At 39.2% G+C, this 21488-nt stretch overlaps 1 protein-coding gene across 8 annotated transcripts in view; it reads right to left on the reverse strand.

The window, feature by feature from the left end:
- The window catches only part of ripor2 (RHO family interacting cell polarization regulator 2), a 247139-nt gene that overhangs the window by 79678 nt on the left and 145973 nt on the right, over window positions 1-21488 (reverse strand). Inside the window, exon 1 of one of the 8 annotated variants that reach the window (XM_060850025.1) lies at window positions 17302-17375. The exons of 4 other annotated variants lie outside the window; for them this stretch is intronic. The gene's annotated coding sequence lies outside the window, so the exon portion shown is untranslated. Of the gene's footprint in view, window positions 1-98; window positions 119-17250; window positions 17376-21488 lie in introns of those variants that run through there. 3 more of the 8 variants (XM_060850031.1, XM_060850029.1, XM_060850030.1) reach the window with 3 other exon arrangements.

The following is a 21488-nucleotide window of genomic DNA, read 5'->3' on the forward strand; positions in this document are numbered from 1 at the left end:
TTAAATTATTTATTAAAATTATAATTTACTTGCATGCAAAGTGAAATGGAACTCTCCTCATTAAATAATCTATATGAGGAATTGAATTAACCTCTCACCTAGTAGTCCCACTTCAATGATAAGACTTCTTAATTTAATACGGCGCTTAGTAGAATTCAATGGGGTTATTCACCTTCACTAATTGCTATACGACAGTGTATAATAATTTCTTGTGTCACCTTGAGGTCTCAGATGATGAAAGATCTGAAAATGATACACGGAGGTTGGATTATTGTCTGTTTCTTTCAGTGAGAGAAACACTAATGAAACAGCTCAAGACAAGAAGAAAAAGACATTTAACAAAAATTACTTCACCTCCAGATTCATGCCAGCTGAGAGACACCAGGCACAGAGGATGTATTTGTCCATGGGGCTTTTTTTGAATATATATGTATACATGTTAGGTGGCAATGGATTTAAGAGACTGATCTCAAAAGATATTGAGGAACCACTAAAGATCAGAGTTAGCAATGACACTGTGACAGTTGACATTGCAAAATTTAATTTGATTTAATCTCTAAATCAATTTTCCAATAATAAATACCTGAACTAAATTAACAACAAATGATAAGAATTGCAGGCAAGAAAATCTCCACTGGAAAATAAAGTAGTAGGTGAATTCACATATACAGCAGGTAAACAGCTCGACTGGGTCATGGTTTGGGGATGAAGGAAGAAAATGATTTTCAGTTAAAAAGTGTATTTCCCAAAAAGTGACCATCCCACAATGCTCCACAACCAAGTACTTTCTTCAAGAGTGTAGTTACTTCTGTAATGTGCAAAATGTGTTTGCACAAGAACATCCATGAGATAATGACCAGATAATTTGCTTTAATGATCTTGGCTGATGGATAGATATTGGCTGCGACACCTGGGAAAACTTTCCTTTCTTCTTTAAAACAGCATCCTTTGATCCATTGGCTTAACATCTGGTGCCTCTGACAATGCAACACAGTTCCAATACTGTGCAGGAGAGTCAACTTAAATTATGGCACAAATCTATGGATCGCAATCTTTTGACTTAGAGGTGAGAGGGTTATCAACTTAGCCACAGATGGACCTTCTTTTGTTCTTCATTTTGGCACTCTTACGAGCAGGGGTTGGGACTTGGGTCCTCAGCCTTGGAGAATATAGTGAAACACTGAAGGCTGAAGACACAAAGGGAAAAGAAACAAACTGGCCTCCATTCAGTGAGCACTATTGGATTAAGAATAAGAACAAAATAAACTCAGAGGCAACATGTTTTACCAGAATGTTTGTTATTAAAAACAGAAACTGGAATACTTTATCTAGTGACTGAAGCTTGTTCTCCCATTCCCTAAGATCACAGCTGAACTATAGCTTACCCAAGAAAAATCTATTAAAGTTTCGAAATTTCCAACAGGCTAAGCCTCAACATTTCTTTGTGTTTATAGCTCCATATTTCCACTACCATTTCTGTAAAGAGGTATATTTTCACATCAACGCTTTGGATAAAAGGTCATAAACCTGCAACATTAACTCAGTGTCTTTCTCTGTACAGATGCTTCCTAACCTACTGAGATTTTTCCAGCATTTTCTTTTTTATTTCTAATTTTAAGGTCACTTTTCTTATTCACCTACTAGAGGAATAAGTCACTATATTTCTTAGAATAGAAAGAACTGGCGTCCTTATGGGAAATCAATTTTGTTAAGCAGATACTCCACAGAGCATCAGAGAATCTATTTTGACATGCAAAGCAATCTTCATTTTATAATAAATATGGAGTCCAGAGAAAACAACATTTAGACAATGAAAGGTAGTCATATAATAAGTAGATAACAGAGCAGTGCTGGTTCATACTGTCAAAAAAAGTGTACATAGCTGTTCTGCTGTGCCATTGTTAATACAATTGTATTCTTTCATTCAGAATCCTATCTTTTTTTTTGTCTATTCATAAATTTATCCTACAAAGGATCAGTAATAGAATCTAGCCAGTTCCTGTCATCTTTTCACAAAAGAAGTAAAATCGTGCAAGTGGTTCCTCTTGTTATTTCTTTACAAGAACAAGGCATTGGAAGTTTTGTCAAATAATGTGGAGGAGAGCCATGAGCATCAAAGAAACCATACGTTGCTCTTTGTATCAAACTAAATACTTTTTAACATAATATTTTCTTTAAATGACCTCTTTAGTTGTATCAAATCCTTAATTACCACAAGGGACTGAATTTCTCAGACCTTCCCAGTTTGCCACTGTGTCTGAGTTGGAAATGTGACCGAAGCCTCGATCATATGAAGAAATCCAGGTTCTGATGACTTTCTTTTGAAGTAGTGATAGGAGAGGGAGTGAAGATATTCATAATGTGCAGACTTGCTGACTGAATAGGCAATGGAGCCAAATTTAAGTTAATACATCTATAGACAGAAACATAATCATTACAAACAATATAATCATTACAGTTTAGCCTCCATATCATTAAGAAATTTCTTAATATCTCCTTATGTGACCCCAGTGTCAAGATTTGTTTGGTAATTTGTTCTATGAACTGTCTTAGGACCATTTACTACACTAAAGGTGCTTTATAAATGCATGTGTTATTATATTTACTGAGTCTAATCCTGTCCTTTGTTGGCAATCTGTTTAATTATATTGTAACACTCAATCATTGCATCAATTATAACACAAACCATAAAATTCTGGAAATAATCATCAGATCTGAGACAACTGTGAAGGAGGAAAATGACTGATGACCTGCCGTAGTTCTTCTCTTCTTTAAACACTGTCCATTCATCCTAATCTGTCAGATCTACTGCTGCAGTAGTGGAGGCCTTGCCAGTCCTTTGCTGTTCTGAGAGAGGCAATACCTGAAAATGAATCTTTGTATAATCCCTCTCCAGTTCTAAAGGTAATCAGATATCTCTGGAACAGAGGAGGTGTTCAGGTTTTGTGGTTTGCAGTTTACGTAGTGAAACAATGGAGTTTTTGGGTGCATACTCCCTTCAGATACTCCTCCTCGGAGAGTTTGTTCAGTCCAGCCAGCCCTGAATCCCACTGCATAGACAGCTTCAGCTATTAGCCTGGACCCAACTCACCTAAGTGCCAGTTTGTTACTGACCAAACATTGTCTGAAAATAAAGACAGAAATCTAATCACTATTTTACATCCGAGAGGTCTTCCAACAAACAACATTAATGGTTTTTGGCTAGGGTGCCTTCCAGCTATATCCTACAAAGAAATACTAAGCTACACTCTCAAATTCCCCACTCTCTCAATGCCTGCCCTTTCTTAGATCTTTCAGTTTGTGCGTGACTGAAACAAAAATTCAACAGTAATTCCTTCAGGTCACCTATATTCGAGCACTGCTAGAAACTGCTAGAAATTGAATGTTCCATCCCAGAAGAAGGCCAGTCAGTCTGTCATGCACATGCTCATTAATTAACTTTATTAACGAAAGGGCTATCCATTTTACCCCACTCTCACCCTTTGCTGTTTTTTCCTTAGTCCTATAAATATGTCCTGTTCAAGTATATATCCTATTTCCTCTTGATGGTTATTATTGACTGTTCATCCACCTCCTTTTCAAAAATATCTATTCCAGATCATAACAAATTCTTTTCATTTCCCTGCTAGGATTTGTTTTTCAATTGTCTTTTATTTGCATACACTTACCTATCTGAAACAATATGGAGGTGTTTTATAAACATTTTGAATCAACCTGATTGGATACATTATTACACAATTTAGGGAAGGCAATAGTCTAGCGGTATTATCACTGGACTGTACTGGGGACCTGGGTTTGAGGGGGCGGGGTTAGGGTGGAGGTTTGCTCGCTGAGCTGTAGGTTAGATATCCAGATGTTTCATTTCCTGGCTAGGTACCTTTCAAAAACCTGGGTTTGAATCCTGCCATGGCAGATGGTGGAATTTGAACTCAACAAAAATCTGGAATTAAAAGTCTAACCATGTGCATGAATCCATTGTTGAAAAAAGCCCATCTGGTTCATTAACGTTCTTGAGGGAAGGGAACTGCCATCCTTTCCTGGTCTGGACTACATGTGACTCCAGATCCACAGGAATCTGCTGGTCTCTTAATTGCCCTCTGGAATGAGCAATAAATGCCAGTGTCGCCGTCGTGCTGTGAATGGATTAAAAAGCCCTCTGGGGCAGTTGGGACTTTATCCTAGACCTTCTGGCCCACATTACCACTGTTCCACAATAGTGTCCAGACAAGGAATGAAGCTTGAGGCTCAGTGTAGGTATGGTTCAAACCTCTTAGGTCTGTAGGCTTGTGTACACATCTCATCTCAGAGTCTTCAAAACACACTGTAAGTTGCTTCCTCAGTGCTGTATTAAAGTAGTACTGTACTGTTGGCAAAACAGTTCCCCGCTCCCTTAAAACATGCTGGTGTCACAATAATGACCCCACTAAAAATAATCTTTCCAAAGAAGTTGCAGGTTAGTTGTCTCTTCAGCTTGATGTTGTAAGGGCGTGTAATCCAGAACGCTGTTATCTTAATCCCCGCTACCCTTACCCTCCTTTACATGTACTCATGCTGTACAACAGGAGAATAACTGGATTTATCAATCAATATCACACCTCAGAATCAGGCAGGAGAGTCAACTCAACTTTTATCAAGTGTTTCAAATCTATCAATAAAACTACCACTGAGATTATGTTTGATGTTTTCAGTTTGAATTCTGAAATATTAACAGTCTATGCAAAACACTAAAAATAGTTCCTAGAGGGAAAATAACCAAAACACTATTTGGTGGTTCTGTAGATGGTGTATTTTGAATACTAATACAGTATGGATAGTGTTCAAATGTCAGTGCAAACTGCCCTGAGCAATGATGAAAGAACACAACAAACTATTTGAAAATAAAGCACAACAAAAATCAGCTAATATCAACCTAGAGTCTCTCTACACAAAAAATGGAAAGCAGTTGTGGTGAGATGGGAGAGCTGTGCCAATTTATTGCTAAACTTGTTGCAACATCTCCCTGTACAATATTATGAAGGCTACCCTGTTTACTGAAACTTGTAGTCAACTCTAGTGCAGAATCACAACAGTATACTCTCAGTTTTGTTGTACATTTAACGGGAGCTAACAACAGCACCGACCATCCTGCAGATTAGAGACACACTTACCTTCAGTATTCTCATAAGGCAGGATTTCAGGCTTCCCATCAACAAAACAATGATTGTGGCTTTATAGGCATCTTCACATTTCACTGGCCAGTAGCCACCTCCATCATGCAGTTCCTGTTAAGCTTCTGCTAGTTTGTGGAGCTCCCTTTCAAAGAAACCTTTTCACATCCAGACTGTGAGACACTGCTACCTACAGCTAGGCACCAGTCAGTCTCACTGTCTCATTCTCACAAAAAGGCTAGTGAAGATTTTTTTGTTGTCTTCATCCAGTTGCTTACTGTGAAATGACTGCTGCTAAAAGTAGCTGTGTATCAAGAGACATTACAGGGAGATAGATAGGGTGAGAGAGCGAGTGAGAGAAAGCTGGGTGTAGCCTGAGATTCTGCGTCATCTGTTACACAAAGCAAGCAACTGGCAGCTGCCTCACAGTACGGCTAGCTTCAGCTTTCTACAGCTGTTTAGTTAGACATTCTCAACTACTTAAATAGTTTCATAAATCACAAATAGACCATCCTGCACACTTGATTGTACAAAACCTATAATCAGCGTTGATAAGGTGAACCAAAAATTCTTACAAACTTCATCCCTTTCTTTACAAAATCCATGGAAACAGTCAGTGACCATTTATTATTGACCAGATTTCAACTGCATGGGTTATTGCAATGTTTAGTTGTAAATTATTCACATCTTGGATATTAATATGTCATTATTTTGTACAGTAGGGTTATAAAAGGAGATTCATGGTCTCCTTGTTACTGAAGTAAAATAAACACTTGGATAGAAATGGTCTAAGATTGCAATGTAAGGCTAATGGATTGTCAACTGCTTTTACAGACTGATATTATTTCACCAAAGGTGCTAACTAAAGCTACTATGGCAACCACACATTGGATTCTGACAGAGTTCATCAGCAAAATTGGAGGAATTTGGGAATGTGTGTATATTTTTGCATATAATAATTTTCTTTTGGTTTGATTTTCTCAGACATTGGGATAATGATGCCAATCATTTTGAGACATTTATTGTGAGTTTTAAAACCGGTATTTGAAATGAATAGCTGTGAACTTCTGAAATGATGAACTATATTCCTTTAAAGGTGCAAGAGTTCCCTTGGGTCTTGTCACATGGCATGACTTCAATTCAAACCACCCTCTTTAACTCTTCCAATTTACACCTCCACATCACACACTCAAAAACATCTGCTGAGACAGGAGTTGGATAAATACTCATTCTGTGTTTTTGTGTTCAAATTCTTTGTGTGAAAACAAGGGAGTTTAAATAAATGTTTTGCATTTTCATGTTAATTTTGAATAATTCTGATGTCATCTGATTTGTGTCTCTCACTAAACCTGTGATGGCAAGTTGAGCTGGAATTTGTGGAAAATGTCTATGAATTATGAATAAAAATCAATTTAGAATTCGTTGCAAGCAACTTATAAAAAGAATAATGTCAGGGTCATTGGCTCATGGAAAATTCTACTGAGCTGATGTGCACAGAGGTTAATGGCCTAAATGCATCTGTTTATTTTCAATAAACCACATGTCCCTGAAGTGTTCTCGCTGTGTGTTTAAATGTTTGAAAAATATAGGAGGTTGCCTCACCTAGGATGGTGATCTATAAGCCGAACAAGTTAAACAGAACACCAACTTTGCGCAAAGGCCTTTGTCAATAGTGGAAGAAAATTCTTATTATAAGTAATTTATTTCCAGTCTCACACTGACAGAAGCTAAAGGATCTTATTTCTTATTGCTGGCACTGGTATTCAGTTCAACTTCACTGACAGCTTCCTGATAATTCACTTGCTGCTAAATTATTGGCAACACCATGTCCTGCTTTAAGAAAATTAAATGTCCCATGGTGCTTCACAGAATTGTTTTCTCAAGCAAAATCTGAGATTGTATCACTGTAGGAGATACTAGGACATCAAACCAAATGTTTCTTCAATGATGTAGAGAACATCTTAAAAAAAGAACAAGAGAGAGGTTTTCAGAGTGTAGTTTGGAGGGTAGACTGAGGTAACCAAATGATGGAGCATTGAAAATTGAAAGGTCACTGCACCCGAAATGTTAACTCTAATTTCTCTCCACAGATGCAGGCCAGACCTGCTGAGTTTTCCCAGTAATTTCAATTGTTTTTGTTGTCAATGAAATACACATTATGAAATACTATGTCAATACATAGCCAAACAGAATTGGAGGAGTGCAGAGATCTTGAATAACCGTAGAGTTGGAGGAGATTAGAGAAAGAGGGAGGTTCAAGGCTATGATGGGACTCAAAAGCAAGCTTTTATTGTTGGACGTTGCTGGACTGGGAGTTAATGTAGGTTAGCCAGCACAGGCTGATGGGTGAATGGGGCTTGGACCAAATTAGGATGCAATCAGCTTTGGATGAGCTCACATTTATATAGGTTTTGTAATGATGAGAGATGTTCCAGCTGTGACTTTAAGCATTCTAGTCAACATTTAATGATTCTAGAGTGGATTTGATCTATTGAGCTGAGGAACTGGGATAGGCAGGTTTTATTCCTAAGGTCCTTCCCACCCAGGAGTGCACATGGAAAGCTTCAAGCTATTTTAAATTCCATTCTCAATTACATCACGTTTACTGGCTGTTTCTCTGGAAATGGTCCATATGAAGAACTGTGCCTGCTTCATGGCTCCATGGGGAGGGGAATCGAAGCTGTAACTTAAATGGGAAGTGGAAGTGGATTAACCTATATGAGCATCAGCCCAATTCTCCTTGTGAGTCTGGGGGGAGAACTCTGTTACAAGGGGACGTTTTGCTTTACCTGAGAAAGTGTCCCTTTCTTCCCTGCCAGCAGACTGTTAAAATTACTTTCAGGACAGTAATGACTCCCCAAGTCCCTGAGGCCTACGCCTACTTTAAACAGACACCTATGTCACCTAAAAAATAGACTCTGTTGAAAGTGGCAGCCGCAGGGAATTCTGTCAGAATTGCAATGTCTAATTTCAAATCATTCTAATTATGTTTCTGCTCTATTTTCATCAGTCTGTAAAAAAAATCCCATTTTTTTGTTCAGTTGTGCCCCATAATGAACCATTGCATCAAACATCTTCGAAGCAAATGTTCAACAAACTGGGCAAATTTTCCTTATATCGACAATATAAGCTAATGTTCAGCCTTTTTTTTATAGTTTATTTAGCAATGCAAAGAAGCTTGTCTCTTTGAACTAGGTGGTGTTGTTCCTAATGCTTTAAATCCCCATCAGGATAGATGACAGGTTTATAACAGTACTGCCAGGATCCATTACCCTGTAACTCTGCTCTTTATCTGTCTGAGCTATGCACCTATACAAATCCACGCACATATTTGGAGTGTCACTTAGTTGGCTAACGGATGGAAACAATTCTCCCTTAAGAGACAGAAAGCAGAAAAGTCTACCACAAGCTGTGACATCATTTGTTACTCAGATAACTATGAAAAGGCTGCATAAAATTTTGCTTGAAGGTTATTAATTGTTATTGCCTCACTAAGATGTTTTCGCAGGCAGTTGGTGCCAAGACTATTTTCTTATAAAGGTTTCAACATTCTAAACTCAAATAAACTTTAATAGATGAGTTCTTCAAAATAATGGGGTGTACAGTAAACAGAAAATAAGGGCTTTCCTCAGTTTAGTTACATTAAACAGGTTTGGTGCTAATCTGAGTGAAGTTGTAGACAGATAGCTAAGTTATTTTTGGCAGTATCCCTAGTAACTAACCCCTGTTCCTATAGATAACGCATAGCAGATGATTTAACTCTTCACTGCAGTTCTCAGTGTGTTACTAAAATCATTTAATTCTTTCCTATATATATCAGAAAAGCTATACCCAACAGAGAATGGAATGGTTGTGCCAAGTATAACTTCAGAAAGACTTTCCTTCTCAATTTCAAGAAAGAAAATGTAAATGAAAGATTTGCACTGATATAACATGTCTCATAATTTGAACATTATCCAAAAAGGATTATAACCAATGAAGTATTTTTGATATGTTGTCACTGTTGTGATATAGGAAATATGGAACCAATTTGCACTGGGCAAGTTGCTCCAGGCAGAAATTAAATAAATGAACAGAATACATGTTTTCAGAGTGACTTTGGGGATAAGTATTGATCAAGAAACCAGTCCTATTCATGGAACCGTTTATGGGACCTTTCAAGAGGCAGATGGGAGCTTGAGATGGGCAGGCAGTATAAGACCATGAGTTTCAATGCAAAGTATAGACTAAACTCTAGCCCGCATTTTGCTAACTCCAGTTGGTATGTTCCTCGAGGTTTCACACATGGCCTTGTGTTTCCAATCACACCAACCACACAAACAGCTATTGATCCCCATCTCAAGAATTTGTGAACAAAAGTGTTCAAATAAAATGATGAAAAGAAGGTATGGAAAGTAGAAGGGAATACAAATAAAACTCCAGGGCTTGGTGATTGAAGGTATGGTCACCAATCATGGAGTGATTAAAATTGAAGATGGTCAAGATACAAGACTTATGAGCAGAGACATTCTCAAAGATTATAGGTCTCAAGGCCATTATGATGGTAATGAGAGGTGAGACCACAAAGAGTGATCATTTTAAAATCAAGACATTACTTAACTTGGAGCTAACATGGGTCAACAATATTAATGGTGATGGGTGATTGGGACTAGATATTTGTTAGACAGGGTTTTGAATGACATTAAGCTTAGACCTTTGAAGAATTGAGGTAATGCACTTTGGAAGAAGGTACAAGACAAAAGAGTACTCAGTGATTGGCAAGGCACCAGGAAGCTCAGAGGAACTTGTCCCCAAGTCCCTGAAGGTTACATGACAGGTTAATTGGGTAGTTAAGAAAGCATACTGGGCATTTGGCTTAATAGATTATATAAACAGGGAGGTTATGATTGGAGCTGCACTGCACTTTATTTAGGTTACAGCTGGAGTACTGCGTGTATGTCTGGCCAACACACTTTAGGAGTAGTGTGATTGTACTGAAGGGGGTGTAAAGGAGATTCACCAAGATGTTGCCTCGGATGGAGCATTTCAGTGTGAAGAGAGGTTGGAACACAGAAGGTTGGGGGATAGAGGTGTATACGATTATGAGGGGCATGGACAAGGTAGACAGAATAGAAAGTAACTGTTCTCCTTATTTTGGGGTTCAGAATGCACTGTCTGGAAGATAGTTGAGGCAATTAACCTCAGAGTCTTTTAAAAATACTAAAATTTCATAACACTCGAAGCTATGAGGTTTCTGTGGGAAAGTGGGGCTAATGTAGGTAAAGAATACTTTAGTGGTACAGACCTCATTGGCCAAAAGGCCTCTTCCATAACTCTGATGTTTCTATGACTGGCAGGAATACGTCCATCTCCATGAAGGGCCCTTGCATCTTCTCCAAATCATCATTATGCATTTCCCGAGCCCTGGAAACTCATGCTGAGCTATTACTTACGGAATCTGAGAGCTGGAGTCTCATTTAAATCTTCTCCTCATGATTGACCTGCCTCTCCAGAGTGGGTTGTTGGCCCACAGCAGTTAAACAGGAAGTGGATGCAGATTTTCCATTTTCAACAATTTAACCCACCTAATATTGAAATGTCAATCCTGGAAGGGTACCTTAAACATCACACTAAATTTGGATTTTACAACCAGAAATGAGTGAGGAAAATGGGTTTTTAAATCTAATGAGAAATTAGTTGGTATGATGAATCTTGATTTCCATGCAGTGAGGAGGAAGTGTGTACAGATAAGTTTATCAACAGTTTCAAAGAAACCAGAAAGCGATGATTGGCTGCAGTTGAATTGATAAGATCGAAAGAGTAAATAGAGGCTGTGATGAGGGAAAGAGATGAAAAAGGGTTATCCAAGATATGGTAAGTAAATAGATGTATTGATGTTGAGGATGCTGTGAAGATCAACAACCCAATATTTGCTAAGCAAGGTGATACTTGTTAGGGAGAAAAGAATAACAGCATATATAACAGGAACAGGTTGAAGTGTGACTGAGCTCTTCAGAGTGACATTCATAACATCACTTGGTATTAATGGAAAGTTAAAGTCCTATGAGACAAAGCTTCGATATAAAAGAGCCTATCGTAAATTGTCATCCTCTCCTGTGAGGAGTCAGTTAATCTAATAACTGACATCTGAACTCAATTACCAGCCACAGATAAATCCACTCCTCACATTGATACATGGGGTTAGCAAGCATTGAGGTTATACAAGAAAATCGAAGACTTAGTTGTAAATAGTAATGACCTCCATCTTATTTGCACTTTATATGAAAGAAATCAATATCATAGGCCAGGAAGGACATGCAGCATGAAAATTCTGCTCAACTGTAAAAGAAGTATTTACTTTAATTGTTAATGTACATTAAATAGAGTCATAGACATGTACACACAGAAACAGACCCTTCGATCCAACTCGTCCATGATTAACAGATATCCTAAATTAATCTAGTTCCATCTGCCAGCAGTTAGTCCATATCTCTCTAAACCCTTTCTTTTCATTTGCCTATCCAGGTGCTTTTTAAATGTTGTATTTGTACCAGCCTCCACCACTTCCTCTGACAGATCATTCTATACATGTACCACCATCTGTGTGAAAAAGTTCTGTATCATGGTGAAAATCTTTATTACTTCCAATGCCACCTCTCACTGGCACTCCATGCCCTCCCAGAACTCTCCTCCAGCTCTACAAACCTCTTTTGGTCTTGTAACTCTGCTCTTGTTCAACAGCTATCCCTCAATGCTATAACCTTCCTCTAGCTCTGCAATCCTCTTGCAGTCTGATTACCCCTCTCCGCTTCTAGAAATAAGCTGTACCTCTACAACACTCCTTCAGCTCTACAAAGCTCCTATAACCTTATATTTCTCCGAGAGTTTTACAACCAGTCCCAAGTTCCATAAGTTATCTCTTGCTCTCCCACTCGGAATTCTTGTTGTCACATTCTGTCCCATGTTGCCTTTATGTCAAAGCTTCTTCATTCTCACCACTTTTGGAATTTAGTCCAAATTTAGACTAAGGCTGGAAGGAGAACTGGAGGTGAATGGTGCTGACAGAGTTCAAACTAAACATCAGTGAGCACTGCTTGATAGTGCTGTCAAGTACACCTTTAGTCATTTTGCTGATGATTGACAGTAAGCTGATGAGGTGGTTAATGGAAATATTAGATTTATCTTTTTACTATGGTCAGCACATACCAACTCAATTTGTTAGATAGATATCTATGTTGAAGCTGGACTCGAATAACCCGATGCTGTGGGCATGACTTGTTCTGGAACAAAGGTCTTCAGCATCACACCAGGGTTCTCTCAGGGTCCATCCATAGTTCTTGCTGAGTTCAGTGCACTCTTCCCTTTTTTTTAGAGCATTTAAAATGAATCAAATTGTCTGAAGAGTAGCTCTCATTACAAAGGGGCCTCGGGGAAAAGGCTGAGATGGATTATCTACACGACACTTGTGGCTAAAGATGGTTGTGAAAGCTTCAGTCTGTCAGGGTTCCACTGAAGATGGAAACATTCACTACTGGATGTAGCAGAATTACAGAGCTTTGATCTGAGCCGTTAGTTGGTGAATTGTTAAGCTATTGTATGCTGCTTCTGATGTTTAATACACAAGTAATGTTATAACTTCATTAGGCTGGCATTTCATTTTCAGATATGGTGGGTACTGTTTTCTATATTTTTTCTAACACCTTGTTGGTCCTCTGATATGCCAATAATGGCAATAGATAGATAGATAACTTACAGAGTGGAAACAGGCCCTCCATTCCAACAAGTCCACACCGACCCTGCAAAGAGCAACCCATCCAACCCATTTCCCTACATATACCCCTTCACCTAACACTATGGACAATTTAGCTTGGCCAATTCATCTGACCTGCACATCTTTGGACTATGGCAGGAAACCAGAGCACCCGGAGGAAACCCATGCAGACACTGGGAGAATGTGCAAACTCCACACAGACAGTTGACTGAGGCAAGAATTAATCCTGGGTCTTTGGCGCTGTGAGGCAGCAGTACTAACCACTGTGTCACCGTGCCACCCATACTCAGGGATATTCTGGACCATGAAGTTACCGATTGTGGTTCATGGTTCTAATGCTAATAATGCCCACAGCTTATTATGGATAATGCATTTTGAATAGATAGATCAGTTATGAATATTATCCCACTTAGCACAGTGATATTGCCACCCAACACTCTGTTCAATGTGTGAGCATGGGACTTCATCTCCACCATGACAATGTAATGGTTACTGCTATCTATACTGTGCTGGATAAATGCACTTGCAACAGGTTGATTGGTGAGGGCAAGGTCAAGTGAATTTTTCCCATTGTTGGTAGATCTGGCAAATACATCCTTCCTTACACCTAACATTACACCTAAATGGCCGAATTTTAATCGTAAGCTTTTGGTTTAGACTCCTTCAACAGAAGAAATGGTTTCTCTCCAACACTGTATCAAATTCTTTAAATACTTTAAACAAAGAAGGATATTGGAGTGAGGTTGATAGAGAGATGCAGTCTGAACTGCAGGTGAGATGGAAACATAATTCCTCTGTGTTACTCTGACAAAGTACAAAATACTTTTAAAGCAATAAAACAATCAAATTCAGCAATGTTAAGAATCACACAACACCAGATTATAGTCCAACAGGTTTAATTGGAAGCACATTAGCTTTCGAAAGCTAGTGTGCTTCCAATTAAACCTGTTGGACTATAACCTGGTGTTGTGTGATTTTTAACTTTGTACACCCCAGTCCAACACTGGCATCTCCAAATTCCGCAATAGTAGATATTAATGCATATCCATCAAAATTTGCAATCTAACCCACAGAAAATAAAATTTATGTTACTGTTTTCCCTCAGGCAACTGAGAGAGTGCTGGTACTGCTCAGATTATGACAAGTCTAAATGTCTATGCATATTTGATGTAACTCCATGTCATCAACCTCTATGCAAGGCTATTTTTCAGCCATATCTGTAACTCACTGAGACAATTGATTAGGTGTCATTAGGAGGGCATGCAGTGGCATTGGAGGGCAACATGGTGGCACAGTGGTTAGCACTGCTGCCTCACAGCACCAGGGACCCAGGTTCAATTCCAGCCTCTGGCAGACTATCTGCATGGAGTTTGCACATTCTCCCCGTGTCTGTGTGGGTTTCCTCCAGATGCTCCGGTTTCTTCCCACACTCCAAAGATGTGCTGGTCAAGTGAATTGGCCATGGTAAATTGTCCATAGTGTTAGGTGCATGAGTAGAGGAATGGGTCTGGGTGGACTTGTTGGGCCGAAGGGCCTGTTTCCGCACTGTAGGTAATCTAATTGGAGTGAGTGGGAGGTGAGTTTAAGGGAGAATTTAAACAATATTGGGCATGGGTGCTGTGTTGGAGAAGCAATATGATTTTTCTAATCAATCCACCTCTGCATCCACATTCATCACACACCCATCATACATTCCATCATTGCTCGCAAAATGAATCATGAACATGAACCCTGAATGCAAAGACAGAATTCCTGGGTCAAGTCACTTGTGGGTTGGATATACATTTCATATGGCAGGGAATTGTGTAGGTCAGGTTTTTATTCGCCATGTTATGTTTTAGGCCATCAGTAACTTTTCAAAGAGAGTTTCTTCCAAAGAAAGAAGTAATAAGTCTTTAGCATGGAACAATGTTTTGATTAGCCTTGAAGTTTTTTAAGCTCAGTGTTGGTTTGTACACAGACATGCTCCAGAGTGATGTACAGTGAACACACATAACTAAGAAACTTGTTAATTTGCTAATCTTTTCACTCATTCGATGTGTATTTCTGATCAGATGACATTAACTAAGGAACTATACCTCCCTTCATCAACTTTCAGAATTGTTTCTTTGTAGAAATTGCCAGCTATTCCTTAACAATTGCCAACAAAATTGATTATAAATCTTTGCTTCATCCTCCATCTGACTGTCACAGTTATTAACTACTTCCATCTCCTAACCAGTCAAATGTTCATTATTAACTGAGATCAATGGAGTGAAATTTATTTAAACCAGTAGTGTGAAATGGGCTCAATAGCAATTGTCACCACACTAATTTTTATCTCCATTGACTTGGAATTTTTAAAAAAATCTCAAACCATCTAATCATTACTGTGAGACGAGGAAAGTAATCTGCAGAAAGAGCTTGAACTGTTGTTTTGTGAACTTCAGTGGGGCATTGTAGAAAATCAGCTGGTATTTGGCTGTTGGTCTATTTTGTGCTACAGCCACAGACCAATTTCACCTTCTGTTAGTCTTAAAAATAACACTAGCCCCTCCAAAGAAAGTTGAGGATGCATTAATGGGTGCACACTATATATCTGGCTCATCATTGTTGGAATTAACGCATATTATACACTTCAAAACTATTTTAAAAGCTGTATTTTAAATTTGCCTTATTTCGTAAAATTCTTGTCATAATTTTGTGCTGTGTCTTTCTTCATTCAGATTTTACCTTCAATCCTCCTCATATGGTATTGGAGTTTAATTCCATTGCAGATATCTTCCTTGTATCTCACTGAAGTAACAACTCTCCTGAACACCGACATGGAGAGTAAGGCCAGTGAATAATTTAACCAGGAGAGTTGTCATCTGCTAAGTCTAGTTTCGCCTTTTACTGACAATTCACAGCTACATAACTGTCAGGAATGGAAATCATTGCCTAGCTGAGAGAAATTGAATATTATTGTGGTACCCACAATGTGACCTTGACTGAGATTTGTTTGACCACATTAGTGGGGGCCCTAAGTATTCCAATGTCCACTATAAACTGAGATCAATGGGATGAAATTTATCTAATCCAGCAGCATAAAATGGGCATATTGTGAATAGGCAACTGATGTTTCTGGATGTTTCTCCAAATCCAGAGTGGTGAGCTCTAAATGGCTCAGTATCACATCCTGAAGACTTCACCAATGGAGTAATTTCTCTTTGTGCACCTCAATTTAGTATTGTAGTGACAGAGGAGCATTGTAAGAGAGATACTTAATTGCCTGCCAAACATGCCTCAATGAGGCTTCCTTTTATGCCAGACACAATCTGTAAATAGATCCTGACTTCTATTTGAGCTCTGTTGATCACTTGTAACTGTAACTTTCAGGATGATCAATGGAACTGTAGTAAGGAAACTGCATTCAGTCATTTTCCCTATTTCTTCAAAATTTCAACCTTTCTTAACCAACGATTTCACTGGAAATTGAGTGAATCTTCTCTGTCCTTATAAATTTCTAATGAATGCATCAATCTACCAACACATCATCAGGGCCAAAATTGCAAAATACTCAATGGATACACACACATGCATGCACATAAGCACACACGTTCACAAACATGTGCATGTATTTGTCGTCATGTTCACTCAATCAATAGTCTTAAATTTCCAACTGGATAATATTGTGGGACTATCATTACCATCAGCACCACAGGTAGTTCAGTGATGCAAAATGGAGACCACTTAACATAGGGAATAAATTAATTCTTAGCAGAAGCACCTGTATCCCAGGATCAAATCATATTGGATATATGCACATGGAGATGCACATATATGAACACTCACTTGAACACACGTGCACAAACACGTTCTTTTGAAATGTCGACTATAGGTGAGGACTTAAACATTGCTAACAAAACTGAAATTTGATTGCTACACAATGTCCAGGCATGTTGCAATAAACAACTAGACCGCTCAAATAATTCTTAGCAACATACTGATAAGAGTATCAAACAGGCTTGGGAAGAACATGATGTGCACTATAATGGATTATATTTTTGTACAAAGCTTCTTTATAAATATAAATATCTAATCTCATAACCCATATTACAGAAACAAAATCTATGTTTCTCACAGAAGACAGGATTGGGGAAACAAACTAAACCTCAGAACAACCTTCGATTTATCAAATTGAGTTAAAACAGCTATCATATCATTTTTATATTACCAAGCTACTATCAATACCTGAAAGGGTTAAATACAGGTCCTAGAAAGTGACCCTTCATACTGAAGTAACAACAACTGTTGCAGGGTAGCTTAGAATTCAAAATTACTTCCCCCCTCGATTTTATGTTTGGTACTTCTTAACATAATAAAGGCTCTTACAAATGAATAAAAAGGGAAGAATCAACAATCCCCGATAACTGGATGGCTCACCAATACAAGGTGCCTGTACTACGTTACCCGAAGTGGCATCTGTGTCTTCATGAGCAAGCCTGCTTTTGAGCTGGTACAACAGTATACAGCTGCCTTGCTAGCTGAGACTCTCGAGTTATTTATAGTGCTAAAATTATCCATTCATCGTCATTTCCTCCTCACAATTTCAACAGATGAAAGGTAACTGGGGCTTCTGCTTTTGAGTGGCTTTATGATGTGAGGGCTGTGAAAATGAAAACTAAATGTGTTTTTCCTCAGCTAGCAGCCACTGACCTGCTTCAGTAAAAGTGACTTGAATTAAGGGACACTCTTGATTTGCTCCTGAAGGCAGAACAACATATACCAAGAGATAAACCTGGCTTAGTCTGTGCATTATATAGCCAAGTGGCAGTGCATGTACATTTCTTCCGTCCACCTCCAAGATTTCAGTGAAATCAATGGAAATAAAAATTGGAGGAAGATGTAAAACAAGCAAAGAAGCTGCTGACTGGCTCTCAGCTTTATACTAACACACAAATGCAAAATACTGTGAGAAGCCCTCCTATTTCACTATTCCCATTGTTAAACTCACTCACTTTGTGACTATTTGCAACTGAACATTGAGTTAACTGCATACCAACTTACCAGTCCCTGCAATCCTTGCTCCCAGTGCGGACTTCTAATGTTCAGGGGTACAATGTCACTGTCTTTGTTTCATTTTCAGTGCACTTCTTAGACTAAACAATAATCAAAATGAATGGGCACATGTTTAACATGTTAAAGAAAAGAATGAACGAACTTATGTTTCTGTAATAATTTTCACAACTTCAGGGTTTTTACAAGCGACGACAAACTAGTGAAGTGGAATTACTATTGCAGCAATTTTCACACAGCAAGCTGTCCCAACAAACTGCAATTAAATTAATTACAACAGTGTGCATTTCAAACATTGGTTGAGGAATAAATATTGTACAAGGAAGGGGAGACAACTCCCCCACCCTTCTTCAATTAGTGCCATGGGATAACTTATGTCCACCTAAGAGTGTAAAATCTATTATTGTGTAGCAATAAATCTCAAAGATAATTGCAAATTACTAGCCAGATAATATGCCCTTACATAAAAGGTCCTAAAAATGTTATGGTGCTACTTTCTAAGTGAAGTTAATACAGGCTGAATTTTCCTATTTTTGACAAAGTGTCATTTTCTGTGTGATTCATGTCAGACATGGTCCATGTCAACTTTTCTTATGGGATCATCTTTTGTTCAGCTGATGAATTATACCTCTCTTCAGTGCCTGGAATCGCACAGAAGGATTGATGGAAATGTTCACAGCTGCCCTTTGTGACCTTCACATCGCTGGTGCTATATTTAAAACATAGCTCTGCAGCACCTCAGATGCTGTAAGCCAGGAATTGCCCTTCACACTGTGGTGCTCAACCATCATTAATACTGAGGACATGGCCTAGAAGGGAATGCTTATATCTTTCTGTTCAGATAGGGACCTGGAGGTGCCAGTGGATGGGGTGATGGAAAGGAGGGCTATCCTCTATCCTGCAAGTCGTCAAAGGAGGCCCATTACCAGAGGGCAGCCAGACTGCACCCAGAGAGAGGCCCATGTTGTGCCATTACTTGGACCAAAACCAAGACCAAATGGTAAGACAAACCAGGGCAGGACTTAAACAGTTAATGGTAGGATGTGTTGTCAAACAGAGAGACCTGGGAGTGCAGGTACACAGTTCGTTGAAAGTGGTGTCAGCGGTAGACAGAGTGGTGAAGAAGCTGTTTGGCATGTTTGCCTTCACTGGTCAGAGCATTGAGTTGGGATGTCATGTTACAATTATAAAAGACTATCGTAAGGCCACATTTAGAGTACAGTGTACAATTCTGGGCACTCTGCTGTAGGAAGGATATTATTAAGTGAGAAAGGGGGCAAAAAAGATTTACAAGGATGTTGCCGAGATTGGAAGGTTTGAGTAAAAGGAGAGGTTAGCTCGGCTGGGACTCTTTTCTCAGGAGTGTTGGAGACTGAAGGTTTATATAATCATCAGGAGCATAGATAAAGTGATGGGCAATGTCTTTTCCCCATGATAAGGGAGTCTAGAATGAGAGGGCATAGGTAAGATGTCAGGGGAACCAGAGGGGGAACATTTTCACATAGAGGGTGGTGTGTATATGGAATGAGTTGTCAGCGGAAGCGGTAGAGGTAGACAATAGACAATAGACAATAGGTGCAGGAGTAGGCCATTCAGCCCTTCGAGCCTGCACCACCATTCAATGTGATCATGGCTGATCATTCCTAATTAGTATCCTCTTCCTGCCTTATCTCCATAACCCTTGATTCCACTATCTTTGAGAGCTCTATCCAACTCTTTCTTAAATGAATCCAGAGACTGGGCCTCCACTGTCCTCTGGGGCAGAGCATTCCACACAGCCACCACTCTCTGGGTGAAGAAGTTTCTCCTCATCTCTGTCCTAAATGGTCTACCCCGTATTTTTAAGCTGTGTCCTCTGGTTCGGCACTCACCCATCAGCAGAAACATGTTTCCTGCCTCCAGAGTGTCCAATCTTTTCATAATCTTATATGTCTCAATCAGATCCCCTCTCAGTCTTCTAAACTCAAGGGTATACAAGCCCAGTCGCTTCAGTCTTTCAGTGTAAAGTAATCCCGCCATTCCAGGAATTGACCTCGTGAACCTATGCTGCACTCCCTCAATAGCCAGAATGTCTTTCCTTAAATTGGAGACCAGAACTGCATACAGTACTCCAGGTGTGGTCTCACCAGGGCCCTGTATAGCTGCAGAAGCACGTCTTTGCTTCTATATTCAATTCCTCTTGTTATGAAGGCCAGCATGCTATTAGCCTTCTTCACTACCTGCTGTACCTGCATGCTTGCCTTCATTGACTGGTGTACAAGAATACCCAGTACTCTGTACTGCCCCTTTACCTAAATTGATTCCATTGAGGTAGTAATCTGCCTTCCTGTTCTTTCCACCAAAGTGGATAACCATACATTTATCCACATTAAACTGCATCTGCCATGCATCGGCCCACTCTCCTAACTTGTCCAGGTCACCCTGTAATCTCCTAACATCCTCATCACATTTCACCCTGCCACTCAGCTTTGTATCATCAGGAAATTTGCTGATGTTATTGCTGATACCATCTTCTACATCATTAACATATATTGTAAAAAGCTGTGGTCCCAGCACGGATCCCTGCGGTACCCCACTGGTCACTGCCTGCCATTCCGAAATGGAGCCGTTTATCACTACCCTTTGTTTCCTATCAGCCAATCAATTTTCAATCCAATCTAGTACTTTGCCCCCAATACCATGCGCCCTAATTTTACTCACTAACCTCCTGTGTGGGATTTTATCAAAAGCTTTCCGAAAGTCCAGGTACACTACATCTACTGGATCTCCCTCGTCCATCTTCAGAGTTACATCCTCAAAAAATTCAAGAAGATTAGTCAAGCATAATTTCCAATTCAGAAATCCATGCTGACTGTCCTATCCTGTTACTACTATCCAGATGTGCCGGAATTTCATCCTTTATAATAGACTCCAGCATCTTTCCCACCACTGAGGTCAGACTAACTGGTCTATAATTTCCTGCTTTCTCTCTCCCACCTTTCTTAAAAAGTGGTATAACATTAGCCACCCTCCAAACCTCAGGAACCGACCCCGAATCTATCGAACTCTGGAAAATAATCACCAACACATCCACGATTTCCCGAGCCACCTCCTTCAGTACCCTGGGATGTAGACCATCAGGCCGCGGAGACTTATCAACCTTCAGACCTAACAGTCTCTCCAACACCAAATCCTGGCAAATATAGATTCTCTTAAGTTCAGGTCCTTCAGGCACTGTTACCTCAGGGAGATTGCTTGTGTCTTCCCCAGTGAACACCGATCTGAAGTATCCATTTAATTCTTCTGCCATTTCTTTGTTCTCCGTAATATATTCCCCTGTTTCTGTCTTCAAGGGTCCAATTTTAGTCATAACCATTTTTTTGCTTTGCACACACTTAAAAAAGCTTTTACTATCCTCATTTATATTATTGACCAGTTTACCTTCGTACCTTATTTTTCCTCTGCGTATTTCCTTTTTAGTAATCCTCTGTTGCTCTTTAAAAGCTTCCCAGTCCTCAGTTTTCCCACTTACCTTTGCTATATTATACTTGTTCTCTTTTAACTTTATATGTTTC

Source organism: Hemiscyllium ocellatum, chromosome 34 (assembly GCF_020745735.1).
Source record: "Hemiscyllium ocellatum isolate sHemOce1 chromosome 34, sHemOce1.pat.X.cur, whole genome shotgun sequence".
Lineage (NCBI taxonomy): Eukaryota > Metazoa > Chordata > Chondrichthyes > Orectolobiformes > Hemiscylliidae > Hemiscyllium > Hemiscyllium ocellatum.